The sequence below is a fragment of the Vicugna pacos genome, chromosome 13 (assembly GCF_048564905.1).
Source record: "Vicugna pacos chromosome 13, VicPac4, whole genome shotgun sequence".
Lineage (NCBI taxonomy): Eukaryota > Metazoa > Chordata > Mammalia > Artiodactyla > Camelidae > Vicugna > Vicugna pacos.
The window spans coordinates 19,824,837-19,847,849 of record NC_132999.1 but is presented as its reverse complement, the minus strand read 5'-3'; positions in this window follow the sequence as shown (position 1 = coordinate 19,847,849).

Here is a 23,013-nt window from a genome sequence, read left to right as displayed (position 1 = left end):
ATTAGGTTTTTTTTTTTTCCTGTTACTAAGTTTTGAGAGTTCTTTATATATTCTGGATACAAGTCCTTTAACAGATAAATGATTTACAAATTTATAATTTTCAAACTAGTCACTACTCTGCCACTTGTTTTTTCATTATCTTAAGAGGGTCTTCAAAGAGCAGAAGTTTTCAATTTTGATAAAGTCCAACAAAATTATTTTTTCTTTTGTAGACTTTGCTTTTGGTGTTGTATCTAAGAAACTCTTGCCTAACCCCCATAGTCACAAAGATTTTCTCTTATTATTTCTTGTGGAAATTTTACAGTTTTAGGTTTTACATTTAGGTCCAAGCTCCATTTTGAGTTCATTTTTGTATACGGTACAAAAAACAGATCACAGCTGGACATGTGTTCCTTCCTCCTCCCTCCCTCCTGTGCTCTCTCTCTTTGTTCTTTCGCCATTTGTTCAAAATACTATCCTTTCTCCACTGAATTATCTTTGTACCTTTGTCAAAAATCAGTTATCCATATATACGTAGGCCAATTTCTGGACTCTCGGATCCGCTGACTTGAATATCTTTACATCAATACTGTATTGTCTTGATTGGTATGATTTTATTATGTATCTTAAAATAAGTTAATGTTAGACCTCTAGTTTTCTTAGTTTTTTAAAAAACTGTTTTGGCTATTCTAGGCATTTTACATTTCTATATGAATTTTAGAATAAGCTCATCAATTTCTACAAAAAATCATGTGAAGATTTTTTATTGAGATTACAGTGAATCTATGGGTCTTTTGGAGAGAACTGACATCTTAATTATACTGTCTTCCCACTCGTGAATTCTTCTTTATTTGGGTCTTCTCTCATAGCTCATCGGTGCTTTTGTAACTTTCAGTTGTCCATGTGTTGCGTATGGAAGTTGGACTTTGTCAGATGCTTTTTCTGTGTCTACTGAGATAAGCATGTGATTTTTCTTTTTATTAATATCGTAAATTACATTGGTTTAAAAACAATTCAGCTAACTTTGCGTTCCTAGGGTAAATTCCACTTGGTCGTGGTATACTGTCCTTTTATTTGTTCTTGATTTGATTTGTTAATATTTTGTTCAGAATTTTTACTTCAGGGAAATCAGCTATAGTTCTCTTCAAATGTCCTTGTGTCTAGGTTTAATATCAAAGTAATGCTAGCCTTATAGAATGAATTGGGAAGAATTCCCTACTTTTTAATTTTCTGGAAGAGTTCTTGCAGAATTGGTATTATTTCTGTATTTGGTATGATTCACCTGTGTAGCCATTTGGGCCTAGAGTTTTCTTTGTGAGATGTCATTTAATTACAATTAATTTTTTTAAAGGCTTTATGGCTATTTTGATTATCCATTTCTTCTTGAGTGGCCTTTGGTAGTTTGCGTCTTTCATGTAATTTATCCATTTCATCAACGGAGTCTAATTTTTTAGCATAGAGTAATTAGTAGTATTCCCTTATTGTCCTTTTCATATCTGCAAACTCTAGTTATGTCACTTACATCTTCTGCCTTTTGTCCTTCTCAGTCTGGCTAGGAAGTTATCAATTTTATTGATCTCAAAGAACTAGCTTTTGGTCTAATTTATATTCTCTATTGTTTTCTATTTTACTGATTTCTACTATAATATTTATTATTTCCTGTCTTCTGCTTGCTTTGGGTTTAATTTACTTTCCCCCCCCCCCTTAATTTGTTGAGATGGAAACTGAGGTCACTGATTTGAGACCTTCCTTCTTTTCTCACATAGGAATTCCTCAGCACACATTTCCCTCTAAGCACTGCTTTGGCAGCTTACCATTAATTTTTATGTGCTATATTTTCAATTTCATTCGATGCAAAATACTTCTAATTTCCTTTTAGATTCTTCTTTGACCCATGTATTATTTTACAGTGTTTTATTTACTTTCCATATATTTGGAGGTTTTCCAGAGGTCTTTCTACTGATTTCTACTATAATTCCATGTGAAAAGAGAACATGCTGTGTATGATGTGAATCCTTTAAAATTTACTGATACTTGTTTAATGGCCCACAGTATGATCTATCTTGGCAAATGTTCCCTGTACATTTGAAAAACATATATATTCTGCTACTGTTGAGTAGATAGTTCTATAAATGTCATTTAGGTCAAGTTGGTTGATTGTGCTGTTCAAGTTTTCTATATCTTCACTGATTTTCTGTCTGCTTGTTATCAACTTGAGAGAGGCATGTTAAACTCTCTAACTGTGGATTAATCTATTTCTTCCATCTGGTCTATCAGTTTTGCTTCATATAGCCACTCCCGTTTTCTTGTGATTACTATTAACATGGTATATCTTTTTCAATTCTATTACTTTTTCTAAACTGAAGTATAGTCAGTTTATAACGTTGTGTCAATTTCTGGTATACAGCATAATGTTTCGGTCATACATATGCATACATATATTTGTTTTCATATTTTTTCATTATAGGTTACTATAAGATATTGAATATAGTTCCCTGTGCTATAAAGTTGTCTGTTTTATATATAGTAATTAGTATCTGCAAATCTCAAACTCCCAGTTTATCTCTTCCCACCCATTTCCTCCACCCATAACCATGTTTCTTTTCTATGTCTGTGAGTCTGTTTCCGTTTTGTAAGTAAGTTCATTTGTCTTTTTCTTTTTTAGCATTCCACATATAAGTGATACCATATGGTATTTTTCTTTCTCTTTCTGGCTTATTTCACTGAGAATGATGATCTCCAGTTCCATCCATGTTGCTGCAAATGGCATTATTTTATTCTTTTTTATGGCTGAGTAGTATTTCATTGTATTAATATACCACAACTTCTTTATCCAGTCATCTGTCAATGGACATTTAGGTTGTTTCCAGACATAGAAAACAAACTTATGGTTACCAGGGAGGGAAGGAGGTGGGAAGGGTTAAGTTGGGAGTTAACTATTGTAAAAAGTGCTGCTACGAACATTGCGGTGCATGTATCTTTTAAAATTAAAGTCCCCTCTGGGTATATGCCCAGGAGTGGAATTGCCGAATCATATAGTAAGTCTATTTTTAGTATTTTGAGGAATCTCCGTGCTGTTTTCCATAGTGGCTGCACCAAACTACATTCCCACCAGGTGTAGGAGGATTCCCCTTTCTCCACCGCCTCTCCAGATTTGTCATTTGTGGACTTCTGAATGCTGGCCATTCTGACTGGTGTGAGGTGATACCTCATTGTAGTTTTGATTTGCATTTCTCTGATAATTAGTGATATTGAGCATTTTTTCATGTGTCTATTGACCATTGGTATATATTCATTGGAGAATTGCTTGTTTAGGTCTTCTGCACATTTTTGCAATGGGTTGTTTGTTTTGTATTATTAAGTTGTATAAGCTGTTTATATATTCTGGAAATTAAGCCCTTGTCAGTCTCATCTTTTGCAAATATTTTCTCCCATTCCATAGGTTGTCTTTTCATTTTGCTTATGGTTTCCTTTGCTATGCAAAAGCTTATAAGTTTAATTAGGTCCCATTTGTTTATTTTTGCTTTTATTTCTATTGACTGAGTAGACTGCCCTAGAAGAACATTGCTAAGATTTATGTCAGATACTGTTTTGCCTGTGTTTTCTTCTAAGAGGTTTATAGTGTCTTGTCTTATGTTCAAGTCTTCAAGCCATTTTGAGTTTATTTTTGTGTACAGTGTGGGGGAGTATTCTAACTTCATTTATTTACATACAGCTGTCCAGTTATCCCAACACCATTTGTTGAAGAGACTGTCTTTACTCCAGTGTATGTTCTTGCCTCCTTTGTCAAAGATTAACCAAAAGTTTGTGGGTTCATTTCTGGGCTCTCTAATCTGTTCCATTGATTCATATGTCTGTTTTTGTACCAATATCATGCTGTTTTGATTACTGTAGCTCTGTAGTATTGCCTGAAGCCTGAGAGGGTTATCCTCCAGCTTCGTTGTTTTTCTTCAGTATTGCTTAGGCAATTCTGGGTCTTTCGTGATTCCATATAAATTTTAGGATAATTTGTTCTATCTAGTTCTGTGAAAAATGTCCTGGGTGATTTGATAGGAATCGCATTAAATCTGTAGATCGCTTTGGGTAGTATGGCCATTTTAAACAATATTAATTCTTCCAATCCAAGAACATGGGATATCTTTCCATTTCTTTAAGTCATCTTTAATTTCTTTAGTCAATGTTTTGTAGTTCTCTATGTATAAGACTTTCACTTCCTTGGTCATGTTTATTTCCAAGTATTTAATTTTTTGGATGCAATTTTAAAAGGGATTGTTTCTTTACTTTCCTTTTTTGATATTTCATTGTTAGTGTAAAGAAATGCAACTGATTTCTGTATGTTAATCTTGTATCTTGCTACCTTGCCAAATTCTTTTATCAGCTCTAGCAGTTTTTGTGTGGAGCCTTTGGAGTTTCTCTGTATAGTATCATGTCATTCTCATATAGTGACAGTTTTACCTCTTCTCTTCCAATTTGGATCCCTTTTATTTCTCTCTCTTGCCTGATTGCTATGACTAGGACTTCCAATACTATGTTGAATAGAAGTGTTGAGAGTGGACATCCTTGTCTTACTCTGGATTTTAGCAGGAAGGCTTTTAGCTTTTCACCACTGAGCACTATGCTGGCTGTGGGTTTGTCATGTATAGCTTTTATTATGTTGGGGTATGTTCCCTCTGTACACATTTAGGTAAGAGTTTTTATCATAAATGGGTGTTGAGTTTTATCAAATACTTTTTCTGCATCTATTGAGATGATCATATGATTTTTGTCCTTTCTCTTGTGGATGTGGTGTATCACATTGATTGATTTGTGTATGTTGAACTATCCTAGTGTCCCTGGGATGAATCCAACTTGCTCGTGATGTGTAATCTTTTTTATGTGTTGTTGAATTCTGTTTGCTAGTATTTTGTTGAGGATTTGCACATCTATGTTCATCAGTGATATTGGCCTGTAATTTTTTTTTTGGTAGTGTCTTTGTCTGGCTTTGGTATCAGGGTGATGGTGGCTTCACAGAATGAGTTTGGGAGTGTCTCCTCCTCTTCAGTCTTTTGGACAAGTTTGAGAAGGATCAGTATGAGCTCTTCTTTGTATGTTTGATAGAATTCCCCAGTGAAGCCATCTGGGCCTGGGCTTTTGTTTGCAGGGAAGTTTTTTTAATTGCTGATTCTATTTCACTGCTAGTGGTTGGTCTGTTCAAGTGGTCTATTTCTTCTTGATTCAGTTGTGGTGGATTGTATGTTTTTAGAAACTTGTCCATTTCTTCTGGATTGTCCAATTTATTGCCATAAAGTTGTTCATAGTATTTTCTTTTCTTTTTTTTGTATTTTTGTAGTGTTGTAATTTCTCCATTTTCATTTCTTATTTTATTTGCGTCTTCTCTCTTTTCTTCTTGGTGAGCTTGGCCGTAGGTTTGTCAATTTTGTTTACTCTTTCAAAAGATAAGCTTTTGATTTGATTGTTTTTTTTGTATTGTTTTTCATCTCTATCTTATTTATTTCCTCCCTAATCTTTATTATTTCTTTCCTTCTGCTGATTTTAGGTTTTGTTTGTTCTTCTTTTTCTTCTTGTATGTGGTAAGTTAAGTTGTTTATTTGAGATTGTTCTTGTTTTTTGAAGAAGGCCGGTATCACTATGAAATTCCTTCTTGGACTGCTTTTGCTGCATCCCATAGATTTTTCATTGTCATTTATCTCAAAGTATTTTTTAATTTCTTCCTTGATTTCATCATTGACCCACTGGTTTTTTAGTAGCATGTTGTTTAGTCTCCATGCCCCATGGCTGAGGGCATCTCCTGATTTGGAGAGAAACATCTGGTGTAAAGTCGAGTTCCCCCAGCCTCTTGGGATTGGCCCAGGCACGTTTGGAGATGGGAGGAGAAAAGCAGCAGGACATTCTACTAAAATTTTTTTCTATAATGTTTAGATTTACAGGCGTGCCTTTTTTATTGCACTTCGCTTTACTACACGTTGCAGGTAATGTGTTTTTTACAAACTAAAGATTTGTGGCAACTTTGCGTTGTCAGATGATGGTTAGTATTTTTTACCAACAAAGTTTTCTTTTTTAATCTCTGGTAGTTCTTTCTTAAAATTTGTTTTTCTTGCAATTTTATTAAGATATAATTGACATTCAGCATTGTATAAGTTTAAGGATGTACAGCCAAGTGATTCTACTTACATACATCATGAAATGATTATCATAATAAGTTGAGTGAACATCCATCATCTCATATAGATACAACATGAAAGAAATAGAACTTTTTTTCCTTGTGATGAGAACTCCTAGGATTTACTCTCTTAACTTTCATAAGTAACATATAGCAGTGTTCATTATTTTATCATGTTGTACACTTCATCCTTAGTACATATTTATTTTATAACCGGAAGCTTGAACATTTTGAGGACCTTCTTCCAGTTCATCCTACTCCCACCCACCCACTGCCAGTAACCACAAATCTGATGTCTTCTATGAGTTTGTTTGTTTCTTTTTGTACTATAATTGACCTACAACACTATGTTAGTTCCTGGTACACAACATGGTGGTTCAGTATTTCTACACATTTCAAAATAATCATGATAAATCTAGTTACCATAATAAAGTATTTTTAATTAAGTTACGCACAGTGCTTTTTTAGACATAATACTATTGCACATTTAATAGACTACAGTATAGTGTAAACATACCTTTTATATGCACTGAGAAACCAAAAATTTCATATGACTCACTGTATTGCAATTTTAGCTTTATTGCAGTGGTCTGGAACCTGCAATATCTCCGAGGTAACGCCTGTAAGTCATTATATCCTTAGTTAAGTGTTTTAAATTTGCTTTATTTTTTAGAGTCCTCTTCCCCTCCAGATGGCGCCGGTTAGCCATGCACTCAAAGTCAGGGTGCACTAACATTTTCCCTGGAAGCCGGGCACCCCATCTTCTTATATTTTTAAAGGTTTGCATGGCACATGAACATTTTATAAGAGTGGGAATATTTTGCTTTACCTCCCCAGAAAGATAGTTTATGCAGCACTAGGAAAGGTTTACTAACAGGAAAATAACCCAGAGCTTACAAATTATGCACATTGATAAAATCACAGAACCATCCTGAAGAAATCAGTCAGTTCTGACCAATGCCTTCAGGCAGGACCACACAGACACCACCCTCTCAGAGATGAGAATGAGTACAAAGAGAAAACTAGAAAAGCTCGGTGTTTTGTTTAATGACTTCCAGACACCAGTGCATCCACTGAGAGCTGTTTTGCCTCCTACCTGAGGGAGGAGGGTAGTTCTCTAGGGGCTGGCAGAAAGCCAGAAGCCTTCAGGGCCTGTCCCCACCCAGATGGCCTTTGCCTCCTTGCCTCTCACTTACAGGCCAAGAGTAAATACTCAAGTATCTTTGCACGTGGCGAGAGTCATGGGAGACCCTATCCTGTGTATGTTTGTTTATTTATTAACAAAAGGCATAAGAAAACCCAGAATTTAATTGGAATTTTGGGGGGAGATAATTAAATTTAGTCACTATCTCCAGAGAGTGAGATCCAAATCTTATCTAAATATTTAATTCCAGGAAGAATAGTCAATATTCACCTTCCAGGAGGGAGTTCTTCTTGGCTACTCTGAATTCCAAATGCAAAAAAAAAAAATGTATGCACATTTGAGAGGAGAGTTTTCATCATAAATGATGGAGAACAGCTGCCTCTCATTTTCTGAACAATATCCCTTAATAGACCTGAAGGCTAATTTTAAGTGTTCCACACTCATCTGTCTGCACTAACCAGCCCCAGCCCTTTTTGCTTTTTATGATGGCCTGAATGTCCAAACCATGCCTCTGACTCTTCATTTCCATTTTAAGTTCTAGAGGCCAGACTCGAATCCAAATGAAAAATGATCGCTCAAACAGCCAAAGATAATTATATTTACAGGTTGAATTCTATTTCAACAAATACAATTAGAACATCCAATCCGATCTCCTGAGGCTTTTTTACGTGTGTCAACAACTAGCTCATGTTAACAGTGCGTTACTGATAGAAAAAAATGTTTTCTGTAGAGGAGAAAATCATATAAAATAGATGTGTTCACAAGTTGCTATGTATTTTGGAGTCAAATGGCATAAGCTATTTTGATTAAGTGTATGTATAATAATTTATAAAAGTCTAAAATAAACCTCAGTCTGTGTCACGGATGAACACTATTAATATGATAATAACCACTTTCATTTTCAAAAGTGTTCAGATTATAAATGGTTCCTCGTAGTGCGTGACCACTAGAAGAAAAAACTTTTTCATATTCAGCTGCAAATAATGGAAGGCCTAACAAAGAACTAAAGAAATAGAGATTCACTTTTCTCACAGAAGGAGTCCTGAGGTGGGAAGCTGCTGACAGAGGTCCAGCTAGTTGTGCAATGATGCCATCCCAAACCAAGCTTTTTCTGTATTTTCAGAGTATTGGAATTTACCTTCATGCTTTTTGTTTCATGGTTACAAGATGGCTACTGAAGCTCCAGACTTCACATCTGTGTTTAAGATAGAAAGAAGGGGAGAAAAGAAAGGGGAGTGATGCTGGCTGCTACCCCTGTTCCAGAGCAAAGGGCTACCTGAAGATAACTCAGTGTCTTCAATGCTAGAAAATAAAATTGCTAGAAATTTAAAATCAGTTCTGTTAATAATACACTTTATCCGGTCATTCATTTCTTCATTCATTGTTGATTCAGTAGGTGGTTTACCATATCCTTTGTCATATTTTAAAATGCATTCATTGATTAAGAAAGGAATGAGTGATTATACATATCAGTTTCTTTTTTGTATTTTTGTACTCGCAAAAATGACCCACTTTGAAGTAGATGAGAGACAGACAATTAAGACTACAGAAATTCTAGGCATTTATATCTTGGTTAGTAACCAAATATCCTGGGTGGCCTAGGACAGGTGCTTTTAACATTTTCTGTGAAACCAGCAGATATCAAAAGAGTTCTAATACAGGGTCCTCCTTGAAGTAATTTCTTCTCAGTCATAAAAGCACTGGGAATGAAGGTATCGTGGGATGGTTAGACATCAGAATTTGTAGGCTTCAGTGATGTGACAGTCCATTGGCATCTCATAAAACTAGGATGTGCTTAGAACTTGGCACACAACACAGGTAGCAGCAGCCAGGGATGGTCAGGCCCAGGTTGGCCCCAGAAAGAGATGGCTAAATGTCAGCATCCAGTATAAACTGCAGCCTAGAATCCAGGAGACCTAGACAGGATCCAGGGAGAACAACATTCTTGTGGTCAAGAGCAGTTTAGATAATTATCTAAGAGCAGTAAACTACAGTGTCCTGGAGCTGAGGAGTTGATGGGAGGGGTGGGGGTGGGGAAGAGTAGGATTCAGCATTCAAGATTTTGACATATGGAACTGATTTCACTCTGTAAATACGAGCATTCTGAGACTAAGATATCCAACCCCGCCAGCCTTGGGCTTTCCATTGATTGCCCTCGTGATAAAATAAGTCCAGTGCCATTGTTCTGTATTAAAAATCTGATGTGTACAAAGAGATAACCAGAAGAGCTCAAGAATTCTTTTTTTATCTTTAACTTGGGATTGAATATAATTTGGCCAAAAATTAAAAGAGAACCTCATCAAAGAAAGTCTAAAGAATATTCAGGGTCTCAGGAAAGCTACATGAAAATGGACTTTTACCTAACTCACAAATAAGTAAGCCTCAGGAACGTGGTATCTTGTTTTGGTCAGAGCATCCAAAAGATATCCTATCTATGGCAAAAATAAATAAGTTAATAAATACAATTAGTTACTATTAAAGTAAAGAATTTGGAAATGGAAAAAATAAAGTCTGAATTTCATCAAGAAGCTTGAGAACTTTAGATCCAAATAGATTTGTCTTCCAAATTCAATTTATCTTGCAATTTAAATAGAGATAAGTAAATTTAAAGAACAATATAAATTTCCACACTTTAAAACACCAGCTCATGGTTTTACCAAAATCCATCAGTTCAGTTTGTTCTAAAGTCAAGTCATCAGTACAGTCTTTCTATGGACCAGTTACCTATTTTTGCATACAGATGTTATCCCCATCGTATCTATCCTAACGTATGGTATTGGGATTTGTTGCTCACAAAAGGAAGGGATCAAATAGTGTATCAGTTAGCTTTTGCTGTGTAACAAACTACCTTGAAACACTGTGGCTCAAACCTACAGTCATTTATTTAGCTTACAATTCTTCACTTTAGCAGTTTGGACTGGGCTTTGCTGCACAGTTCTTCTGGAAGCACTGGACTCACCCACGTGTATCTGCAGTCAGCATCCAGCTTAGCTGAGGTCTGTTTGACTTACTGAGCCCCAACTGAGATAGCTTGTCTTGCTCTTTTTGGTCTTTCATCCTTTAGCTGACTAGCAGTCTTGTTTACATGGCAGCTGGACAGATTTCCAGAAAGAAGATGGAAATGTTCAAGGTCTCTGGTAAACCTGGGTTCAAAACTGGCAGACCATTACTTCCACCAAATTTTTTCAGCCAAAACAGGTCACAAGTTTAGCCTAGATTTGAGGAGGGGGCACAGGGAGTGTTGTGGTGCAAACTGACTCCATCTCTTAATAGGAAGGGCTACAAAGCCACATTCAGAGGGCACGAATACAGTGAGGAGCAAAGAACTGTGGTCATTTTTGCAATCCACTGCAGAAAGGGTAGATGAATCAATTCAAGCCTCTCTACCACTAGATAAAGGCCTCATTTGTTCATCCGTGTGACAGGCAGTGGACTGTGTAATAGGGGTTGTGCAGGAGATGCTCTAGCAATTACACTCTGCCATGTGAGGCATGAAAGGATGGGGCTGTGCTAGGTAAGTGAAAGCTACTTGCCCCAAGATGTTGTACCAAGAGCAGTTTCTTTGTTTATTTTGGTAAAAAGTAAGCACTACCATGTTATAATGTAAATAGATCGATTTTTAAAAAAATCAATCAGAATAATCAGATCTGATATACAATGGAATACTACTTGGCCATAAAAAAGAATGAAATAATGCCACTTGTAGCAATATGGATGGACTTGGACATTATCATATTAAATGAAGTAAGCCAGAAAGAGAAAGAAAAATACCATATGATAGCACTTATATGTGGAACCAAAAAAAAAAGTGATGCAAATGAACTTATTTAAAAAACAGAAACAGACTCACATAGAAAACAAACTTATGGTTACCAGAAGGGGAAGGGGTAGAGAGATGAATAAATTAGGAGTCTAGAATTTGCAGATCCTAACTACTATATATAAAATAGATAAACAACAAGGTCCTATTGTACAGCACAGGGAACTATATTCAATACCTTGTAATAGCCTATGATGAAAAAGAGTATGAAAAGGGATATATATATATAAACATAGCTGAATCACTATGTTTCTTCATGCTGTACACCAGAAGCTAACACAACATTGTAGACCAACTATACTTTAAAAAATAAAAAAATAAAAAGAGTAATCAGATCTGGAGATTTACCTCCTCCTTACGTTCCATAAAGACTTGGATCTTGTCTGTTTTCTTCACTGCTCTCACTCAAGCCTTGTCCAGTGTCTGCCATAAAGGAGACACTCAATAAGTCTTTGCATGATGATTTAAAGTCTCTTGGAAATGTAACTATGTGGACAGAAGGCCAGAAGAGGGCAGATGACAGTGGTGCTTTTGTGGCGGGGACAAAACCATTCTGGATGTTCTCATTGCTGTACAGGGGTATCTCTGTTCTTTTTTGTTGCTTATTTAATGTTTTCTGTTGCTATTGAATAAGAGGAAGTACAGCAGAGTGGATGTTGCCCACCTGGTGCAGTGATCACCATTCCCAGCTACAGCTGGAAATGGAGTGGGATTGGGGTGGGAGTCAGGGGTTGGCCTCATACTAGTTTGGAATTTGAATCAGTGTGTTTGCAAATGCAGGCGAATAGGGCAGTCATAGAAGAGAACAACCAGAAAGGCAAACACGCAGTTTTTTTTTTTTTAATTGAAGTACAGTCAGTTTACAATGTTGTATCAATTTCTGGTGTACAGCATCATGTTTCAGTCATACATGTATATATATTCCTTTTCATATTCTTTTTCATTGTAGGTTACTACATGGTATTGAATATAGTTCCCTGGGCTGTACAGTAGAAACTTGTTTATCTATTCTATACATAGTAGTTAGTATCTGCACATCTCAAACTTCCAATTTATCCCTTCTCACCCCCTTCCTCCACCCTGGAAACTATAAGTTTGTTTTCTATGTCTGTGAGTCTGTTTCTGTTTTATAAATAAGTTCATTTGCAGATATTCCATTTTTATTCTTCAGCTACTAAAATTTAGATCTTACATTCCCAACTGCTGACTAATGGCAGTGACCTTGGAGGGAAAGAGGGAGTTGTATACAGTTAGCTGGGGACCAGTGAGGGACAGTGGGACCATTTGCTCATTCTTTTGTTTATCCATTCCTTCATTCACTCATTTATGTATTATGATGGTTAATTTTATGTGTCGACTTGACTGGGTCACAGGGTGCTCAGATACTTGGTGAAGCATTCCAGGTGTTTCTGTGAGGGCGTTTTGGATAAGCTTAATGTTTAAATGGGTAGACTGAGTAAATCCCTAGTGTGGTGGGCCTGGCCAATCAGTTGAAGACCTGAATAGCTCAAAGAGGCTGATCTTCCGCTGAATAAGAGAATGATTCCTGTCTGTGGCTTTGAACTGAGATATCAGCTCTTCCTGGGTCTCGAGCCTACCAGCCTTCACCTGGAACTAAATCATCAGTTCTCCTGGGTTCCAGCTTGCTGACTCACCCTGCAGATCTTGGGACAGGATGGCCTCCTTAATTACATGAGCCAATCCCTTATAACAAATCTATTTCTCTCTATATACATCCTATCAGTTCTGTTTCTCTAGAAAACCCGAATACATGGACATATTCATTCATTCAGCACATATCTATTGAGTTAAGTCCTGGGGGGAGTGATGAACCCTGCCCTCACTGAGCTTATACTTTAAAGGAGAAGATAAACAAACAAATGGACAGGGGTGATGGGTGAAGTTGAAGCTGGACTGGTGTTACAGGGACCCTTAACTGAGACTTGGGGGCCAGGCAGAAGCTTCTCAGGGGAAGTAAGGTCTAAGCTGAGCCCTGAAAATTCAGTGGATTTAAGCAGACAAAGAGGAGATCTGTGGAAAAGTGCATGGGCGGAGGGAACGTTTGTCTAGCAACCTGCCTGAGACAGGTGGCAGCACACAACACCTGAGAAGACCTCACAGTAGTTCAGTATAATTGTTTCACACAGTAGATGGGCAAGAGATAAGAAGAGTGAGGCAAGAGGAGGAGGCAGGGGCCAGATCATGCATGAGACAGCGGGCCAGGTGAGAAGTGATGGGGACCTGACAAGGGCAGAGCAGAGAGAAGACAAAGACGTGGACGGATTACGGGTTATATAGAAGGCTGAACTGACAAGAGTGGGTGATGAATTCGACTTGAGGAGAGAGGGGTCAGGGCTTCGGGATGGCCTGAGGGACAGTGGGGTCATTTACTGAGATGGGGGATTAAGAAATTTGGGGTGAGATATTGCTAGTAATCCCCACAGATTATCTGAGTTTTTTTTCCAGGGTCAAATTTAATATTCATTTTAATCTGATCTCAAGTGGGTAAAGCTGGCTTCTGGAGGGAGCCAGACTCAGTTCAGACTTGGGCCTCTCTACCTATGGGCTGTGAGATGTGACCTTGGGCAAAACACTCAGCCTCTTTGAGCCTCCCCTCCTTCATCATATGGTGGAGAAAACAACAGTGCATCTTTCACAGAATTGTTGTTGGAGTCCAATAATAAATTGTATATAAAGTGCTTCACACAGTGTTGAGTTCAATGAATGCTAACTACAATTATTATGTCTGAAAATGGGGAAAGAGAAAGGAAAAAAATTAGACCCAGAGGCTGTTTAGAAAATTCAGGAGGAGTCAGAACGAGGCAGGAGCATGGGGGAGAGTGGAAACACAAGATCTGAGGAAATAAGGTGGACTCAGGCCCCTTGACTGTTGTCTTAATCTCGGCTGAGACACGCCGTCCTTGTGAGAGGCTGGCCATAGACGCACTTGCTCCCGGCCCCAGACACACACTCCAAGCTGCTTCTCTCTGCCCCGTATTGTTCCTCAGTATTTGTCTTTTATCTGTTCCCCAAGTTCCCAGCGCTGCATTAGATGCTACTGTTCTGAAAACTATATATTAAAAAACTTCCTTCCTTCAGGGATGTTGAGGGTAGCAGAATATATACGTGTGGGTGAGGAGGGCTATGTACAAACTCTGTATTTTCTGCTCAGTTCTGCTGTGAACCTGAAACTGCTCTAAAAAGTAAAGTCTACTAATAAAACAAACAAAACAAACAAACAAACACTTCCTTCAACAAGAAAGATCACGGGTTCTGTGGCCCTGCCCTTAGGTGCCTGGCTGGAAAACCAAGCTGCCAGGACTCCCATGTGACCGCCACCCAACACTGGCTTTGGTAAGTGATCTCACTGTGCCCTGGTGTCCTAATCTGTAAGGTAAAGATAACAGTAGTACCCACCTCGTGCGGGGCGAGGGTGAGGGGTCCATTGGGAGTAAATGAGTTAGTATTTTCAAAGTGAGTAGAACAATTACAGCTTCAGTAAATGTTAGCCGTTATTACAGGGTCAGAGGGAAAACTAGCGAGCCAGCCCAGGGGGTCCGCAGGCCCTTAGGTCCTGAACTGAAGCTGTGTCCAAACCCAGCCCTGCTGGGGTGGTAACAACAGCAGCACCGTTATTGGGCGTTATTTTGTTTAAGTTCGCAATTCATGGAGGGTATTTGAAGTTAAAGATCTCTGTTGGGATTAGAACCCAGGGCTTCAGGAAGGTCCTATTAACATTTGATTCTGTTGGGGGAAAAGCTACAAGTAGATCGGAGACAAGTTGAAGTGTAGACTGAGAGCCTACAAGTAGCCAGAATCCGCAAATGGCCCTCGCTAGAAAACCTGGGAATAAAAGAGAGTCGGAAACCGTAGTTCTGGTGTCCTAGGCGAAGGGGATTCTGCTGTATATGTGACGACAGCTGGCTCTCCAGGCCCCTGCAGTGCCCCCAGCCTGGCAGGAAGATCACATCTGCCAGCTTCCTCCTCCTCCTCCTCCTCTCCCAGCCGGGCGGAGCTGGCGGGCCGCCAGCCTAACAGCCAGAGCATTTGATGAGGCCTGATTTTAATACATTTCTATTTCCTGTAGAAAACCGGTTTTTTCAGTGGCTTTGTAACCCAACCATTCTTGATCACATCAGGACTAAAACTGGCAGCCGGCTTGGCAGCTTGTGTGCAAATTGTACACAATGGTAGATTGTTTCGCCTTTATTGCAATCCAGAGCAACTTCAGGAAAAGGGAGGGGGGAAGCACAGAAAGAAAAAAGTGAAAGAAAGGAAATAAGCCCAAACCTCATACATAGTTACAGAATACAGTGAAGTCCCAATTCTCTTTAAGGAAAATACAGAATCAGTAGTGTCTCCCTCCCCCTCTCTCTCCCACACACACCCACACATCAACTTTAGAACAGACAAATGATGGATTCTAAGTTGATGTCTTTTTTTTTCCTGTCTTGTCTTCTTTACCAACACATCTCACATCCAAGGAGAGCTGAAGGAGTGAAAATCAAGGCTTGAGGGAAAATAGCATATTTAAAGGATCTTAGACACTAGGAAGAGACATAGGAGTGGGTGTGAGAGGGCAAGGGAGAGGATGAAAAATCCAAATGAGTAACAAGTATCAGCATATTGAAATTACTGGATTGAGGGACAACATGGAAGTAGAAATTATATGAGTTGAATGGTCAGAAATGTCCTATTTCATGCCTGTGTTCTCAGAAAAAGTGTTACATGTGAGTTGTGTTTTAGGCCTCCCTTTCTCAGCTTCATCAAGTACCCCTGCCCTTTTCTATATGGCCCTGGGTGGTCACAAATACATGTATTTCAGGGGTTCTTATTCGAGTTCCTGCCCTCAAGCACTAGACAGACCAGCTCTTTTCTTCTCCCATCTATCAAAGCTGACTAGACCTGTGTTCTACCCTCATGGCCTACTTCTGAAATAACTGAATAAACTGAGTGTTTACAGATGTTAATACCGTGTTATGTTTGCACTACCTGAATAAGAAAATACATAGTTGCCCTATTAGAAATTCTAGGTACTTGGGCAGGTCTGCTGGGGAGAATTTTTCTGGGTGAGCAGTCCTCCTGTGTCCAATCAGCCCTATCACAGGGAGACCATGGTTCACGCACAGTAGGATGGAGCTTGCTGAGTATACATCATTACCAAGGGCAAGGCCGAAGTTTGCTGGCAGCCAGGGTGTGCTTCAAATGTGATGCAGGGCTTACATCGATGGTCTGAATAAATCAGAATATACTGATTGAAAGGATGTAGGATTCTTTTTTTTTTTAAACACTCTTTTATTGAGTTATAGTCATTTTACAATGTTGTGTCAAATTCCAGTGTAGAGCACAATTTTTCAGTTATACATGAACATACATGTATTAATTGTCTCATTTTTTTTGCTGTGAGCTACCACCAGATCTTGTATATATTTCCCTGTGCTATACAGTATAATCTTGTTTATCTATTCTACATATGCCTGTCAGTATCTACAAACTTTGAACTCCCAATCTATCCCTTCCCACCCTCCTCCCCCTTGGCAATCACAAGTTTGTATTCTATGTCTATGAGTCTGTTTCTGTTTTGTATTTATGTTTTTTTTTTTTTAGATTCCACATATGAGTGATCTCATATGGTATTTTTCTTTCTCTTTCTTACTTCACTTAGAATGACATTCTCCAGGGACATCTATGTTGCTGCAAATGGTATTATGTTGTCGGTTTTTATGGCTGAATAGTATTCCATGTATAAATATACCACATCTTCTTTATCCAGTCATCTGTTGATGGACATTTAGACTGTTTCCATGTCTTGGCTGAAAGGATGTAGGATTCTAATGAGGGTAGGGGCCTTTTGAAAATTAAACTATAGTTGATTTACAATGTTGTGTTAGTTTCTGGTGGTTGGCGTAGTGATTCAGATATACATATGTATATATATGTATTCTTTTTCATTATAGGTTATTATAAGATATTGAATGTAGTTCCCTGGGCTATACAGTATATCCTTGTTATTTATTTTATATATAAATAGTTTGTATCTGTTAATCCCAAACTCCTTATTTATCACCTCCCCCTTTCCCCTTTGGTAACCATAAGTTTGCTTTGCATGTTTGTGAGTCTCTTTCTATTTTGTAAATAAGTTCATTTGTATCACTTTTTTAGATTCCACATATAAGTGATATCATATGATATTTGTCTTTCTCTGTGTGACTTACTTTACTTAGTATGATAATCTCTAGGTTCATCCATATTGCTACAAATGGCTTTATCTCAATCTTTTTTATGGCAGTGTAGTATTCTATTGTATATATAAACCTCAATTTCTTTAGAAATCATCTATTAGTGGACATTTAGGTTGCTTCCATGTCTTGGCTATTGTAAACAGTGCTGCTATGAACGTTGGGTGCGTGTACTTTTCAAATTAGAGTTTTCTCTGGATGTTTGCCCAGGAGTGGGATTGATGGATTATGTGGTAAGTCAATTTTTAGATTTTTAAATTATCTCCATACTGTTTTCTATAGTGGCTGCACCAATTTACATTCCCACCAACAGTGTAGGAGGGTTCCCTTTTCTCCACACCCTCTCCAGCATTTATTGTTTGTGGACTTTTGACTGATGGCCATTCTGACCAGTGTGAGGTGATACCTCATTGTAGTTTTGATCTGCATTTCTGATGAGAGTAGGTTTGGAAGTCACTTATCATGGATTCCAGTGTAGAGAGATAGTTAAGCAGGCAAATGAAAAGACACAAGTAAATTAAACTAGGAATACATTTGGAGACATGGTAGGGTCAAAAGCTAGTTGGGTGGGAAATGAGGTATGGATAAGGGAATGGAAAAGAATTTTTAATTCAACTAAATGATTTCCTGTTGAACACCACCATGTCCTTGGCATTGTGTTGAATTCAAAAGTATAGGTTATGATATTTACCATCAGTATTTTAGTTTCTGCTGGGGTGGGGGTGGGGGGTTGCAGTGCAGATACTTGAAGCAATTAGAAATGAGTTCTTAACTGAGGTGGGAGTTGGAAAGGAGAACACAGGAATCATCTAAGAAACTTTTTCAAAACATTCTAGATTTCATGAGCCAGCGTCTCTGAGATGGGTAGGGATGAAAATGGGCTTGCCTGGCATGAAAAGTTTCCCAGGACATTCAGGTGTGTAGGCTCGTTACAAGCCTTTGAATTAGATGAGCCCTTCCCAACCTTCCCAACCTTCCCTGATCATAAGAATCACCTGAATTGCTTATTGAACTGGCTCCACCCACCTGCAGAATTGCTGATTCAGCAGGTCCGGCACAGGGCACAGAAGTGTATGTCTAATAATTGCTCCATTATAAATGGATAAATTTGAAGACTACCAAGTTAGATAATACTTATTTATTCAAGAACTGCTCGTTGAGCTCCTCCTTTTGTGTTGAATGCTGGGAAGACAGAGGCATTCGGTCCTTCTGGGCGGCAGGAGCCTGCAGAGGAGGCACATACGAGGCAGGGGAGATCAAGGGCTGGGCGAGAGGAGAACGGGGGTTTCAGTCAGGACTGTAGTCAAGGGAGATTCGTTGAAAGGGGTAAGACTTGAACCGGGTTATGAAGGACTTGGCTCTGTGGGAAGGAAGGAGCGGTCAGGTGGACAGAAGATAGGGATGCGTGGCATGCTCTGAAACACGGGGAAGGGAGAACTGGCTGGGAAGCCTGAACAGCCGCCTGCCTCTGTTAGGAAGGAGCAGCCGAGCAGTCCTCCTGTCTGATGGTAGAGCTGCAGAGACGGGGAAGCCAGGGCTCCAGGGTAAGAGCCCGTGTTAGACTCTCAGCTCTGCCACTGTCTGCTGTGTAACTAGGATGCAGTATTGAACCCACGTGTACCTGGTTGTCTTATTGGTAAAATGGAAACAGTAATAGGCGTCCTAGGTTACTGTGAGGTTTAGAGAGTAAGTGTACTCCCTAGCATTTCATACCAGTGCTCAATCATGTTAGCGCTACTGTTATATTTTACAACGTCTACTACTTAGAGTGCTTTCACCAGCACAAAGTCATTTGCCTCTCACAGTAGCCTGGAGAGGTAGGTATTATTATTAATCCCCTTTTACAGATGAGACAATTGAAGCTAAAAGAGGTCGATAAATCCAAACAAGCTAATCAGCTTTAACCTGAACCCAAGTCTCTTAACACCACATAATCTACTCCTTCTCTTAGGGCAAAATGAGGTATTCAGATTATAGAGGAGTCCTTGAGTGCCAATTTAAGAAAGTTAGATTTAATTCTGCACATAGTAGGAAGCATTCAAGCAGGAGATGGCTATGTTGAAATTATGTTATGAAAAGTTGAATATTCTGGATTAGACGGAAAGTGGGCACCACTGGGGGCCTGAAGGGAGAGAGAGCTGAGTTAACTACAGTATTTGGGGAGCAAACAGAATCTAAGGCACAATGAGGGTGGTGAGGAAAGGAAGAATAGGGACACGGGGACTGAAAAGAAAAGGAAACACAGCCTAATAAGCAGTGACAATTGATACACAAAGTGCTTGGAAGGGGACAGTCCAACATTAAAAATTATAGCTGCTGTTCTCACTTGTAATTGCTAGGATCAAAAGCTGAGAGCATTACATTCTGTGTCTCGTGTTCATTCTGCATGCTTGAGCATTCTTTCTACAACTTTGCACAAAGCTTTATATTTGCCAAGCACTGAAGTCATGATTATTTATTGTTTCTCACATCAAGGGTCCAAGGTCTCAGCACTTAACTCTAGAAAGTAGTATTAGAATGCCCTGGGGACCTGACTGTGGGGGGTGGGGAAAGCTTTTCAGCATCCTAAACATAAATATCTTCCAAGTAAAAGCATTGATTGGGAAGCCTGGATGGATAAAATTAACTGCTGCAATCTTAAAGACGTCTGGTTCACATCCTGGGCAAAAAGGGGAAGAGCTTTATGGAGCCTATTAACGTCAGTTTTATTCAGTGACATGAAACAGCATTATGCTACCCTTCTCCTCAGATTCCATCTATTTCGTTATCTACTGCTCCTTAGTGCAGTTCAGGGTCCAGGAACGTCCTCCATCGCACAGCCAGGTGGAAGTCCTAGGCTGCCTGCTTCCTTGTCAAGTGATGGATCTGATTTCTGGAGAGGTTACATTGGTTGCTGAAAGTCACAAGCTAGTGAGTTGCAGAGCCAATATTCAAACAAGTCTTCCTATCTCTCTTTATTGCATTTTTAGGACTTCTGAGAAATATAGTATTTAAAATCATTTTTAAATAAAGTAGGTGTTGATGGAAAAACTAAAATGGCACTGTCGGCAGCCTTAAGTGAGTAGGCCGTGTAGCCCAGGCCAAAGTTCACAATAGCTTGCACCTGGTAAGAAGTAAATGTACGCATGCGCCAGTAGCATGCGTCTGCATGATGAACACCACGCATGCGCCAGTAGCTTGAGTCAGCATTATGAACACTACGCATGTGCTACTAGCATTATAAAAGGACAAGTGTGTACATCTGAGCACCGCCCGCCATGCGCGCCACCCGCTTGTACTGCAGTGAAGTGCTGTTTTGCTCCAGGTCGGCTCTTCGCGCCTTCTTCCAGTTGGGGCAGCTCACCTCGAATCCCTCTCCAGCCTCCGTCGGCTGACTGGCACAGAAGTGCTTGAATCAGGAAGCAAAGTCACCTCTCCCCTCCCCCTCAGAGATCATCGCTGCTCCAGTTTGATGACTTCAGATACTGTCTGGTGCACATAAGTATCTTCTTCAAAAAAAAGTAAGAAGGCTCGTTCATAAAACTCTGTAACCTACTATTTTTCCCCCTCAACAGCACATCCCAGGCAGCTTTAACAGGTAGATCTGCCTTGCTGGCCTTCAAAGCTGTTTCCCAAGGCACCAAGACCTATTCAGCCAATTCCCTGTTAATGGGCATTAAGGGTGTTTTTTTTTTCTTTAAAAAATACTTCTTTATTGTTGGCCATATGTCTTTGTGAACTAGTACTTGTTATGGGGAAAATTCCTAGAAATTGAATTGTTGAAGCAAAAAGAATGTTTATCTTTTATTTTAATGGATATTTCCAAGTGCCAGATTGCTCTCTGCAGTGCTTGTCTCAATCTATCCTCCCAGCAACAGAGTATGATGCTAGTGCTCCATGTCCTCACCACCACCGAGTGTTACTGATCTTTTAAAGTTTTGCAGTGTGATAAGTGAGATGTTCATTCATTGACTCTTCCATTCATTCATTCAAGCAACACAAATGTACTGAGTGCCTACCATATGCCAGGCACCATTCTAGTTCCTGGAGACACTTCAGTGTAAAACACAAAATCTCTGTCCACACAGAGGTTAGCTCTGTTTTAGAGATGAAAGAGGTAGTAAATTTAATAACAAATATATACTGGGTATATAAGAGGTCAGGTGGTAATAAGTGGTGAAAAGTACAACTGTGTAATGGTGATAGGGAGTGAGGGAGAGGGCTAGAATTTAATAGAGTGTGCATGGGGAAGGCCTCTTTTTCAGAGACATTTGAGCAGAAACCTGAGTGAAGTAAGGGAATAAGCCAAGCCTTTGTCTGAGGGAAGAGCCTTCCTGGCTCAGAGCAGAGCAAGTGCTACCAAAGGCCCTGCGGCAGGAGCCACTCGGTGTGTTTGAGAACAGAGAAAAGGTGGTAAGACTGGAGTCAAGTGAACAGTTGGGGGGTAGTGGCAGGAGGCTAGGAGCTAGGACAGGTCATGTAAAAGCCTTTGGGTTTAACTCCCAATGAAATGGAAACCTCTGGAGTGTTTAGAACCAAGGTGAGGCACATTTCAAAGGACTGCCCTGGATGCTGTGTGGTGAATAGACTGTCCAGGGCGGACGGGAGGCTGTGAGATACGTGAGGAGACATTGTGAAATCTAAGGGAAACATGGTGGTGGCGTAGGCCCGGGTGTAACAGGGAAGGTGAGGAGAATGGTCAGATAGTTTTGAATGTAGAGTTTATAGGATTTACTGGTGGTTTGGATGTAGGGTATGAGAAAAATAGGTCACGAATGTCCCCAGGGTTTTTGGCCTGAACAACTGAAAAAATATAATCACCATTTACCGAGATCGGGCAATTGCGGGAGGAGCAGGTTTGGTGTTAGGAGAGAAATAAAGAGTTTAATTTCAGTCATGGTAAGTCTGTGAAGAGACTGTGTCTATGACCCCCAGAGGTTTTCTCTGAGTTGCCTGGTGATGAGCTCCCAGGGCCCCCATCAGGAAGGTCAGGGTTCTAGAGGCTATCAGTCAACACCTCTTTCTCTCTCTCTTCTTTCTTCCTTCCTTCCTTTCTTTTAATTTGCCTGGAATCCTTTTTTTTAATTGAAATATAGTCAGTTTACAATGTTGTGTCAATTTCTGCTGGATAGCATGTTTCAGTCATACATATACATACATATATATCCCTTTTCATATTCCTTTTCACTAGAGGTTACTACAAGATATCGAATATAGTTCCCTGTGCTATACAGTGGATCTTGTTTATCTATTTTATATATAGTAGTTAGTAGCTGCAAATCTTGAACTCCCAATTTATCCCTTCCCACGCCCTTTCCCCACTGGTAACCATAAGTTTGCTTTCTCCCACTTTCTTAATGAAGCAGGAAACAGTAAAGGGAGAAGGTACTAACTGGCCATCTAGGAGACTGGGAGAGTAACTGGAGAAGAGAAATGCAGTGGTGGGATTGCAGGATTGCTCTGTTAGTCGTATGCATTATTTGCATTAGTCGTGAAGTTCAGCTGTGTGTGTGTGTGATCATCACACATTAAGACTGGCTTAGACAATCTTTTGGGTTCCACCTACCTCTAATTATCTGCTTGTAGGAATAAAGCATCCTTGAGTTAAACTTTTTATAACATCACTATTCTCTTTTAGTAAAAGTGTAATTCACTTATTACATTTCAGGTTGTCTCTAGTTGTCACCTCTTT